Genomic DNA, 12,611 nt, shown 5'->3' with positions numbered 1-12,611 from the left:
CTATGTCTCATACCTAAAGTTAGCACTCCCTCAAAGGTTGAGGATTTTAGACTCATTGCCCTTTGTAACACTATATACAAATGCATATCTAAAGTCATCTCAAATAGGATAAAGCTTGTTATTAATGATCTAGTGCAGACTAATCAATCTGTTTTCATCCTTGGCAGATCAATCCAAGACAACATACTCTTATCTCATGAACTCCTCAGAGGCTATGATAGGAAGAATGGTACACCCAGATGTACCATCAAGGTGGATATCAGGAAGGCATGCATTGACCATATGCAACAAGGCCTTAAACCACTAGGTATTTCCTAGTAGATGAGCTTTAAGCCTCGTGAGAGTTTTCCAGTGAAGGTACTCACAAACTTCTTCTATGTAGTACAAAGGATCTTGTTTCCATATTTATTCTCAGAAGTTCATACATCTCATTAGCGGTGAATAAGTACATCTCATAAGCTCATTAGCGGTGAATAAGCTCCTTTGAGGTTTCTTTGAAATAGTTTTGTGGTGCTGTCCTCATAAATTAGTGGATATTTGATGAATGGAGGTTGGATTTCAAGAGGTGTTAAAATGGGATGGTGATAGCTGGGTGGTGGTTCTTCACATGATCTCGAGGACTCAGATAATTCTTCATCTAATTTTGGCATTTCCACAAGATTGTGGTTCAGTTCTGCAATAGTAAAGATGTCACAAATTTGTTCCATCAATAAGTCTTTAACGGCCAAACTAAATTGGAATCCACTTTCCACCATAGATTTTACTCCCTCTTTTCCAAACACTTCATTTTCTTTGTCCTCTCTACCTAGATCTTCATAAATTTTCTCAATGCTATTTTCCAAATGTGTCGAGTCCAATATACGCTCTTAAGTTTCTTCTGTCGAAATTTCCTCATTTATGGATGATGATGCATTAAAGCATGTGAGAGAAACTGTGACTTCAAGCATATGGTCATTGTCATGATAGCTAGAATTCTCACGATAGTCAGGTGGAGGTTGATGGTGATTTGATTGATCATGAGTATCAGGATGGGCTTTAGCAATGGGCTTTGTTATAGTAACACCTTGTTTCTCTTTTTGATTGGGTTCTGGACTAGTGGGAAGAATATTAGTCTCAGATGTGGCATTATTTGAATTGGATTGGAGAAAACATAAGGTAGTTGCTATTTGCTGAGTTAGTATTGTTTGCTTGGCCATTTCCTGGTAGAGTTGGTCTGTGATGGATGGTGTAGTGGGATATGAATTTGATATGGATGGTGATATAAATGGTAATGGGCTTTGGGTGAAACTGTACTCTGACTGACCATGTGGATAGACGAATGGTGGATGACTATTTGTGGTGAAACTCCATGAATTGTCGACATGATTAGAAAACTCTTGAGTGTATGGGGTACTAGGGAGGTTTGAAAATTGAAATTCGTAACCGTTAGGATTTCCTGTAGTAGACTTGAATTCGGTATATGATTAGAAAACTCTTGAGTGTATGGGGTATTGGGTTTGCATTGTAATTCCATGACGGTTGCAATACATATTGATTAGACATGAATGCTTAATCAATGATGATGCACAAACACTATAAATTCATTTGTTTGGATTTTTAAAAATATTTGCTTTGGTCTATAATTTACTATGCCCTGTTCAGGGGAAAAGTTGGGCGCGAGACTAGGATGGCTCTACTACACATCTCAGAAGAGTAGGAAATCACTTCACCAAGTGGTGTGCTACAAAGAATCTCACTCAGGATGAATCTGGGGGAGGGGAGTGAGGAAGATAGTTGGTCTACCGAAATCTGGTAACTAATTACTCTAAATCCTCGTGGCTATATTTTTGTCATTTTCTGGAGGAGCGTGACTACTTTGGGCTCTAGTTGATTGATTTTAATTCATTTTTTTTGTCTAGGGCTTTCAAGAATCAAGCAACGTCCAATTTTTCTACATTGGGGAATGACTTCCAAATGGTTGTTATGTGGCTCGGGTTCAACCTTATGCGCGAATGTAAATTGCAGTGCAGAAAGTAAATTTCAAACAATCACGTAAGCATGCTTGAACACACAAGGTATCCTATTTCTTGGGCTTCAAGGAGGTTTAAAATTTACCTCTCAAGCCGTGTTTACACACTGCTTGAGGAGAATGCGACCCCGGTTGGCTTGTGATCTGAGAATCAGACCCAACCTTTCAAGCTTTACCCTGTTTTAAGTTACAATAAAGGTCTACTTAAAAAGCCCACAAGTTAGGTTTTTGATAATTTAGATAACTTTGCCTTCAAGGGCCCAAAACTTAAAACTAAACTAATACTATACTAATCTACTAGATTAACTAGTTTTAGATTGATAAACTAGATTAACTAGAGTCAAATGGACTTAGAGTGTTGATTACCAAGTTGATTCAAAGTGTGTGAGATATGATCCACAACTTGCCTCACACATTTGAACTTACCAAGGCAATTAAAACTCTAATCCCTTGGTAAGTATATAACTGAAACCAAGTTTAACTCATGTTCATCATAAATAATCAATCAAAAACCAATTTTCCTAAATTGTTTTTCATTTTTCTTTTTGTCCCTAACTATTACAAACAAGTTTCATTGATTTCTCCTACTCTATTACAAAATCTGCGCTCAATGTGCCACTATTCATCAAAAACCAACTGAGCTGCCAAAAAACTGGACCCATGTCTCTGGAGGTGACTGGCGGTCGCCCCCTACCAAGCTCACGGTCGCCTACCGACACCAGTGAAGATCGGTCGTCTTTTGGCTGTGTCTTCAGCTCCTCTCCAGCTTTGTTGTCCCGAACCCTGATTTGTAAGAAAGTAAATCAGTACAAAAAAATAATAAAATAAAATGACGAAAAATTGAAAAAAGAAATAGAAATGGAAAGATGAGAATGATGTTTCCTTCTTATATTCTCAACCAAGCACTCTTACTCCTTCAATCCATGACGGAGGCACCATTTGAAGTTTAATTTAGTGGTGGATACTTCAAAAGAGTTTGTTTAGAAGTGAGGTTCATCCTAAATTGTTTAGAGTTTGAGTGTGGGAGTTGTGAAGAAGAATGGTAGACTCTTGGTATAGATTAGATTGGTTATAAGCTAATGAAAACATTAAAGCTTTAGTTGTTGGTATTGAAATGACTTGAAAATATTGCAAGAAAGATTGGTTGAAGATTGAAATAAGAACAAGTAAAATAAGATTGAAGATTGAAATAAGAACAAGTAAATAACAAGTTTCAATTGAAAGGAAATAAAACAAACAATAAAGTAAAACTTAAATTGAAAAACTAGACAAGAAATTAAACAAACCAAATGGTTTGGATTCTAAGATAATGGATGCTTTCTCTCCCCTACTTTTAGATTATATACCCCTACTTTTACCTTTTACAGATTTGCCCTTCTCCATTACAAATGAGACACCTCACACTTCACTTTTGCTTTTGCTTTTCTTCATGTCCAAGGTAGGTTTTGGGAGAATGTCATATTTTGAGATAAAGGCCTCCATCTTTGGTCTTCTCATTTGAGGGCTTTGACCTTTGACCTTGACCTTTGACTTTGACCATTAACTTTGACTTTTTAGCACTTTTCCATAGCAGCTTCTGGTCTTCATAATAAGCGTGATTAAGTCTCATTTTGGTGTTAAGACGTAGCTTTTATGATAAGTGGTATGAAATTCCCCATAACCTGAAAAAGGCAATAAAAGCTATGAGTTGTTTTTTCGTTAAGCGTAAGAAAAGTTGTAATACAGCAATATACAGGTAATAAAACGCATATTTGGGAGTTAATCAGTATCGCCTAAGGTGCATTGTATAGTAGAACGACCAGGGTTCTTGTACTTAACAATTCTGTTATGTTCAGATAAAGAGGGATATTGTTCAGTTAAAAAGGTTTCTTGGGGTATGTCTGTTTTCCTCTTTATGGTGCACAATTCTTTCAGAAACATAGCGTGTCTTGGTAGACTTTTGATAGCATGTAAATAAAGTAGGTTGATAGTTGATAAATCATAAAGATTGAATAGTTTACCTACGAAATGAACGATGAACTCAAAACGTAAGTAAACTAAAACTATCTTATGTGCCTATATTTTATCAAAGATTTCTACTCTCAATCCTATGAGATATAGTGGAGTAGAGTGATTCGTTCCACTCCTAGTCCTTCCGCATGCTGTGTTCTCTACGTATAAGTATTCTTAACTCTAAAGTCTAATGAGAGATTTACGAAGTGGCAACTAGACTACGATGCAACTTCCCACAAGATGCAACTAGTCGACTATTAGAACAACTATGGGAATGCTACGTTGATTCTATGATAAGGAGTTAGAGGGGGATTGATTCCACCTTAATTTGACTTAATCCTACTAACGACCACTACACTAGAATTTGTGATTTGCGACGGTCAAATCCGTCGTTTTTTATGATTTGCGACGGGTTTTAGTGTCCCACATTCCCGTCGTTAATCGCCCTGTTGTTAATATTTGAGACGGGATAGTCCGTTGTAAATGGAATTAGGAAACGACTAAAATATCCGTCGCAAGGTCGTCACAAAGAGAAAAGACAGCCTTAGCCGTCGTTGTTTAGAAAAATTATTTTTAAAAAAAATATGCAGGCCAAATGACCTGCAACCAAATGACCTGCAACTGCTAGAGTGGCTGATTCAAAGGAGATCCCTCACCCTTACTACACAAACAGACTAGACAATTGTCACATACCAAATTTAACTTTAAAAGAAGACCACATCTGAGTTTCTTAGATAACTATGAATACATTTAAAAAGCACATAGTAACTCCATTGCATAAATAGCATTATTTGCTAAGTGACTCTTTCAATCAATAATTTAAATGAACAAATGAATACAAATCAAAGAGCTATTAACTAAACTTCATAACAAACTATAGGCTTTAGCTTTCCATCACTTGCACTGTGCGTACATGCATATTCTCGATAAGCCAGCCCTTGTGTAACATAAGGAGTCTGCACCGACAAAAGTTTTTTTAAAAGATATAACTTGATTCTAGAATCTAAAACTAAGACATATCTAATAAACAAAAATTGTTATAAAAGGGAGCAATACACGAATTCAGCATATTTGAAGACGCAAAAAGCTAGAATATAGTTTATTCTTTAGACAATTCTAAGCATGAAGTAAAACACTCTTCTTCCTGTCAATACCACGCACACATAGCTGGATTCACTTTAACATACATCATAACCTTATAAAATAATAAATAGACTAGCCTTTTGATAAATTTAACTTCAGTAAATCATTTGGCTTATATGATACTAGAGGCTTAGGGCAAGAATTCCGTCAACATCAATAAGTTACTATGTAAAAAAAATGTATAACCTTAGTTATACTGAGATACACGAAAAGATAACTTACTTGGATCAGTTAAAACAATCAGTCCATCTACTCCGAGTGGTTGTGTAGGTGCATGGATGAAAATACATGGCTTACTAGATAGTTTGGTGTGTAGCATAGGCAACAATCTTTCTATACATTGCTACATAATCAACCTGAAAACAACGAAGTAATATATTTCGACTTAGTGAGGGCTATTTCACCATAAAAAGGTACATAAAAATGAAACTTCTTGAAAACATAACAGTTAACATGGTCACTAACCTTGTATCAAACAACAAGCCAAGTACTTCCAACGACGAGTGTCACACTTTGCATTGTGAGTCCAATCTTCAAGTTCCACCACAAACACAAAACACTAGAAAAGCATGAAGCCCTCGTCAACGAATTACTTTCCCAAGTGTTCAATGCATAACCCACTAAAGAATATAGGGCAGCACAATATGAAATTAAATCAACTATATTAGAACATTCATTTCATCTTAAAATACAAAAAACAAATTATAGCAGTAAAAGGAGTGCACACTATTATCACAAAGGAAGATAAGTTTTTGCAGCAACACGTATCATGTAAAAAGCTAAAGGTCATTCTCGGAGTTATTTTTCGAATGCAAACTAAAGAACATGCACTTATCATTCACAGCTTCAGCTTCAGCTTCACGCCCTATACTCTCCTACACCACAAAGAGCACTACCCTTACTTGAAGTAGCAATAAATATGTGTAGTACTCTTTTTACCTGATATTTCCTTCTCAAATACAAGCCTTTTGTCCTACAGTACCTAGGGTCACCAGCCCCATTACATGCCCTATGCCCGGTGGCCCTAACTCTAGACACCATAGGACAACTATTACATCTTTAATTGCTTCACAGTCAAGCTAAGTCTTTTTTCTTTTTTGGTTACAAATTATAAATTCATGGGATCATCCATAAATAGGTTATAACAAACCCTAGAAATGTTTCTCTACCCATGTGTATATCATCAATGAACCAAGACAAGTGATACCCTAGAAAGGGTAAGGGAATCAAAATAAGTGATGTTTTTTTGGTTTGTTGGTACCTGGAGAATCATAAAGGTATATGGACTTTAGCCTAGTGGAGCTTCCCACCAAGAAAGAGGTGTCAAACTCCAACAACCAAACTAGTGAAAATCAACTCAAGTGCTTCAAATTTCAAGCATTAAACAAGCAACATATACATATAAATCGATAAGATAGAGAAATAGAGAGATGTCAAAGTCTTAGAACTACATATACATTTTCATTGATGATTACGAACTCTAGTGTCTTCTTCACTTTTATATTGTCACTAGCTAATACTCATTCACTCTACCGTGTATTTTTCGAAAGCCTTCTATCTTCAAAGCTAGTTTGGCTTTTCTTTAGTTTGCCTGTTGAATTAGTCTTAGTCTACATGCTTATATTATTTTCAAAATAAGGCAACCAACAGAGCTCTAAGTAATTCCCAATTAACAGTAATTTTACTAGAGACCTAAACTAGCTTTTTGTTTTGCTTCAATATTCTCTAACTAAGATACTACATACTTGGTTTCCGATCATGAGTTGTAACAGGCTTATTGCTTGCCTCTCATCGTCCTTGTAACTAATTGAAGTCATCATAAAAAGTGTGTAAATCACAAACAAATCTGTAAAATCTCTCATCTGTACTATGTCCAATTCCCTATGATCAGTATTGTTTGGGTTTAGAGAGATTGGTATACTTATTACTTCCTGTACTTGTACTGTCCCTTCATTGCATTAAGACACTCATGTAACCTGCTAGAGAACCACAAATAAATATGTCACTGTAATCTATAGAAGAAAATTCAATTTAAAGTCTAAACCATAAACCAATGTTGTTTGACACAGGCCGGCCAAGTTAGTTATCTATCCTTTTGTAGGAAGCTGGGATTCAAATGCTTGCGTTATGTAGTACCTAGTAGTTGAATTGCGCATTATGTTGTTTGATGTTTTAACCACTTCTTGATCAGCAAAATCTTATATTCAAAGCTCTCTGTAATGCTTACAAGCACTTAAAACCATACAGTCCGCTTTCAGCGCAATCCCAAGATTAACATGAACCTGTGGTGGCAAATAAGCCCACTGATTCCCACCAACTTCAGCAGCTTCAAGTGTTAACACAAACTCGTCTTTCGCCTCACCATACCTCCCAACAACATACAAAGAATCCCCAACCTAAAATGTGGTCTTATATCAGTAAGTTGAAGTTCACAAGCCCTCTTTAAACTAACCAATGCCGCCATAAACAATTGCTGGTCATATAAAACCCATACAAGTGCCATATACCCATCAAATTAACCGCCTTCCCTCGACCTCGCCCCATCTGCCCTCCCCCTAAAAACACCTAATTCTTTAAAAAATGCGGTGTAATCACTCCATTTGTACAAGCCTCCCTAGAGACTAAACAAAATGAAGTACAAAATGAGGGTTTACCTTCTCTTACAAAATGAGTTTATTGACAAGTTGCCTAGATTTATACCTTCAAATAAACATTAAATTTACGTCAACAGAGCTCAGTAGTTAGCGACATACATTAAAAGCAATACACTATTTAATAAACTACTAACTTCCTCAATTCCTTGACAACAATCTCAACACATAGCTTCTCTCCAACCAAGTTCACCCATAAAAACCAACCTTTATAACAAATACCACAATAAACTCACTAACAACTCAATCCCCAACTCCTAATTCCTTAAAAAAAATCATCTTTCTCCCTAAATTACTTACTTAAAGTAAATAATTCAAAATTTTACCATTTTTTACTCAAATAAACCATAAAAAGAAAAAAGAAAATAAGATGTACCTGAAGACCAGCTCGTGATGAATGAGAAACAAGCTTCTTCTTATCATTATCCTTATTTGCAGCTGTTGTTTTTCCTGCTAATAATTACTACAGGGTCATACATCATGTAGAGCTGTTCTGAGTATAATTCAACGTTAGAATTTTCTGCTCCAAATGAGTGTGACGCAACACGTTCTAGGATTTTCTTGTCAACCACAACACGAAAATCAATTTCTCAGCACCGCTCAACCAATTTTTTGAACCCTAACCCACAAACAAACAAAAATTAAAAAGAAAAAATCAATCCAAATGCTATTAACAATTAAATAGAGTGTCTCCAATTAATTGAGAAGAAAAAGTATACCTTGAAGCAATAGGAAGGAGATGAAGCACACTGGTTTCTGGAGCTGAACGAAGAATTAATGGGCTAAACTTTATTTTTGAAGGGAAATAGGGTTCAGTTGAGTAGCGATGGCATCGAAGCAATCTAGAGACACTTTCGCCCTTTCTTCTTAGATTAAGGACAAAAAACGTGGTCGCTTATTTTTTGGGCCAAAGCCTGGCGACGGGTTGTCTAATGTTTGAGACTCAAAAACCCGTCCTAAATTTAAGACGAGGATTTATGTCTTAATGGGTCGTCCTAATTCAACCATTCTGGTGTAGTGGACGAATCGTCATAATCCGAATTGAACTGCTTCGCAGGACAATATGGTTACTCCTAATCCCTAATTACACATGACATTTCTACCAATTCATAACTAGTGTGTGAACGATTAAACCTATTCTCATGGTGAACTAATCATTTCTAGAGTGGAAAGGAAATTACGATGACTCTACGATAATCGGAATCAAGCTTTCATCAAGGTTTCTCAACCGCCTCAATGGAGGTTTAGCCGAGAATCATCACGCTATCATTCCCAATGGAATTCAAACAAGACATGATATAAAGATTGAAACTTTGCTTGTTTAAACCCAATTCAAAACTACTAATGGAATAATTTGAATTAAACTAATAATGACAATTACTTAAATCTGCGAATTGAAATTAAACAATTAATGGAAATGAAACTAACTTATGGAGAACACTATTTTATTAATCTAATGAATAATAAAACAATGATTCAAATACTAAATTAATAATCTAACTAATCTAAGTCTAGCTATCTACGTAATAAAGGAAATTAGATTTACACAATTGTAAATAACAAGAATCGAAATTGACAAACTAGCTATTTCATTAATCAAACTAATTAAGAATAATGATTCTAAGAGTTTAATCTAAAACAAGAATTGAAATGGAACTAAACTTAATTAAACTACTGAAAACTAGATCTAGAATTCTATATAGTTTTAGGTCTAACTAGCTACCATTAACTATCTACCATTAACAAAGAGTGAAGCTTTGGTTTTTATACATTCAGATCCAAAAATCGTGCATGGGCTTGGAGCCATGTTTTGGGCCAGAGAATCAGGCCCAAAACCCAATTCTTTCAGTCCAAAAAGGCCTCTTCAACTACAGTTGGTTTCAACAGACTTTTGTCCACTTTTGATTCTCTGATTGGTTCAAGGCTTGGACCATTGGAAATCTCTTTCCGAGCCGGTCGTTTTGACATAAGGTAGGCCCCATTCTGAGGTCTGAGTCAAAAGATACGGCCTTCGGAAGTTCTCTCACGACTTGTGTCTTTGTTTACGCCCTCGTCGACTTTTCAGCTTTTGACCGGGCTTTAGAAAGGATTTATCTTCTTGAATCTTGGCCTTTAATCACGGAACTCCTTAGTAACCGACCTTTGCTCTTTTATCTCGCTAAAGTGGCACATTTCTGCACATAATGGACTTTGAAGCTGAAATGCATAAAACACGAATGTCGGTGTTAACTCTTAATTATTACTCACATAATTGGTCTAATAGTATGACTGTTACAGGGTTAAAACTACAGTTTTGGGATCTTATCAAACCACCCCCAAACAACATTTTGCTTGTCCTCAAGCAAAGATGAGAAATTAGAATAAGTGACCAAAAAATGGAGTTCTATCTACTCTTGTTTCGCTGAGTGCGATTGCATTGACCATATGCAACAAGGCCATAAACCACTAGGAATTCCCTAGTGGACGAAGTTCTAGCCTCGTGAGAGTTTTCCAAAGCTAAAAGGTACTCACAAACTTCATCTATACTACAACGACTAAGAAATAAAACCAAGTGGACTATACCTCTCACTAGCAATGATTTCTAATCTAATATATGCATTTCAATCATCTATGATACAAATATAATTTTCTTTTCATTTTATGGAAACTATGAGTAATACTACCATGAAATTTTGTTTTCAAATCATTTTCAAATGTTTTTTCATATAGAGAGAAAAGGCTTTTTAGGCTATATTCTCTCACAGATTTGTAGAATAGTTTTTCTCTTCTAGCCTAAAATTTTGGATTTTTAGAAACTTAAAGGATTTGTGGTTTATTGCTAACAATCATCGATACTCATGTAATATATTTATAGATAGATGCAAAGATTATTACCTATATATTAACCTAAGTTTCTAAAAATTATTCTAATGCAAAATCAAATGTTTGAGACTTCTAGATTATTAAGAGCATAGAGAAGGAAAACAATACCAATATTCCTAAAGTGTATAGCATGAACTTATTTATTTATATTTTTGAATTTTTGAAATTTTAACTAGAAAACAAATGCATATTATCTATATCTATATCCTAATTAGATGCCTTAATTAAACAATGTTTCTATTCCCCAAACAAGAAACATATTTTTGTCCTAGAAAAAAGCATTTTAAATAATGAGGGTAGGAAAAATACCATTGAATTTTAAATAATGAGGGTAGGAAAAAATTTAGGAACATCATCCTGAAAACAAGGTTAGAACGTACTAATATAGAAAATAAAACTGACTCAACTCTATAAGAGTTCCACCCATTATGGGGTTAACATAATTAAATTGCTTGGGACATAAGCAGACACTAACTGAAACTAAAAACTTACCTCCACTCCAGCGTTTACTCGTCATCTTCCTCATCCTCTTCTTCCATAAAGAAGTGAGGTTCCTTTGCGTCCTGCCATGCCATGATAATTTGCCAAGCTTTCCGCCATTTATCATCTATTATTGCTAACCTATTAAGAGCCACTTGGTTTGACGGGGTGTAGGGTGCAACCTGATGAGGTTGTATCCTCCACCCTTGCCAAGTTATTGCACGGAAAGATCGAATAATACTATTGGTGGGTCGTGTAGTGTCAACTGTAATCCAATCCGTGAAACGTGTACAAAAAACAGGAAAGAAACATAGCATAATACGGGAAATCAGAACAGGCATAAGAAGGTACTTATGCCTCATACTATGGGATCGAGCTAAACTAGACATCAAGGTTCGGAAGGTCATGACACATACGTCCTGTGGCTAAAGCAAGGAAGACGCTGCAAGTGGCATCATTAACAGAAGAAAAACGCCATTCCCCTAAAATGTTTAGCATGATCCAAAACATAACAGTTCCTATGTTCATGGATAGGTTACCAAAAGCGACGTTATAGTCCCCTTGGTCCTCGATACGGAAAATGCCTGCCCCATAGGACTCATGCAAAAACTCATAAGTGTAGACATACATATTATCTACCCAATAGCACCATGGGTCTTGTATTTTAGCGGGCATAGCAAGTCCAAGAACAAATGCTAGCAAGAACCTGGTAATTTCCATTGGTTCATTATCAATGTTGATGGAGAACACTTGTTCTCCATCTGGTCTTTCAAAGAAAATGCAGTTATCGTAAAAATAAGATGCTAGTGTTGGAGAATAAAGTGCATCAGGTCTTACCATAAGCGGTTCCCAGCCTACATATGTGATCGCTTCGCGAAACCAACCACCGTAAGTAGTGCTTTGTAACAAATCTTTGAAAGACTGTTCCGGTATCAATGTAGGAGATGTCATCTCAAAATTATGCTCTGAAATAGCTGCGAATGATCCGGGAACACCCCGCAGAAAAACTGGAATTTTTCTGGTCCACGGAAAGGAGAGTCTTGTGGCTGCGCTGGCGCTCGAAGATTTTGGAATTCCAGTGTTTGAGCACGGGTCGCACTCACCTTGGGTGTGAAAGCGCCTCGAAAAAAAATCTGAAAAATTGCAAAAGCTTGAGTGCTCCTCTTGAAGCGCCCGCGCTTCGGAGGTTTGAAAGCCTGAAACTCGGAAATTGAGACGAAACGTTGGAATCGTGGGAGTGAAAGGTGAGTGTTGGAGGTTAGGTGTAGTGTGAGTTGTGAGTGTAGAATGTATGAAGTTTATATAGGTTTTAAGTTGCTAAAACGGATCGGGAAGTTGCCAAAAGGTTTTTACGGCAGTTTCCGAAAATACCAAGATTTCCAAACCCGAAAACGAAAACAACTCATTTTCTTGATTCTAAAACAAACCTAGTATCTTTTAGGTTGAATTTATGATAGAATCTACCTATTTAATCG

At 36.1% G+C, this 12,611-nt stretch overlaps 1 long non-coding RNA gene across 1 annotated transcript; it reads right to left on the bottom strand.

The window, feature by feature from the left end:
- Positions 1-5,364: 5,364 nt before the first annotated feature.
- On the bottom strand, positions 5,365-8,644 carry LOC147503714 (uncharacterized). Its single transcript, XR_015220241.1, has 4 exons — positions 8,514-8,644; positions 8,171-8,413; positions 5,609-5,702; positions 5,365-5,499 (listed from the first exon to the last, which is right to left on the bottom strand). It is a non-coding gene; the product is annotated as an uncharacterized LOC147503714 (long non-coding RNA).
- Positions 8,645-12,611: the final 3,967 nt, after the last annotated feature.

Source organism: Coptis chinensis, chromosome 4 (assembly GCF_015680905.1).
Source record: "Coptis chinensis isolate HL-2020 chromosome 4, ASM1568090v1, whole genome shotgun sequence".
In the NCBI taxonomy this organism is placed as follows: domain Eukaryota; kingdom Viridiplantae; phylum Streptophyta; class Magnoliopsida; order Ranunculales; family Ranunculaceae; genus Coptis; species Coptis chinensis.
The sequence above is the reverse complement of the archived record's forward strand: the minus strand, read 5'-3'. Positions and strand labels throughout refer to the sequence as shown.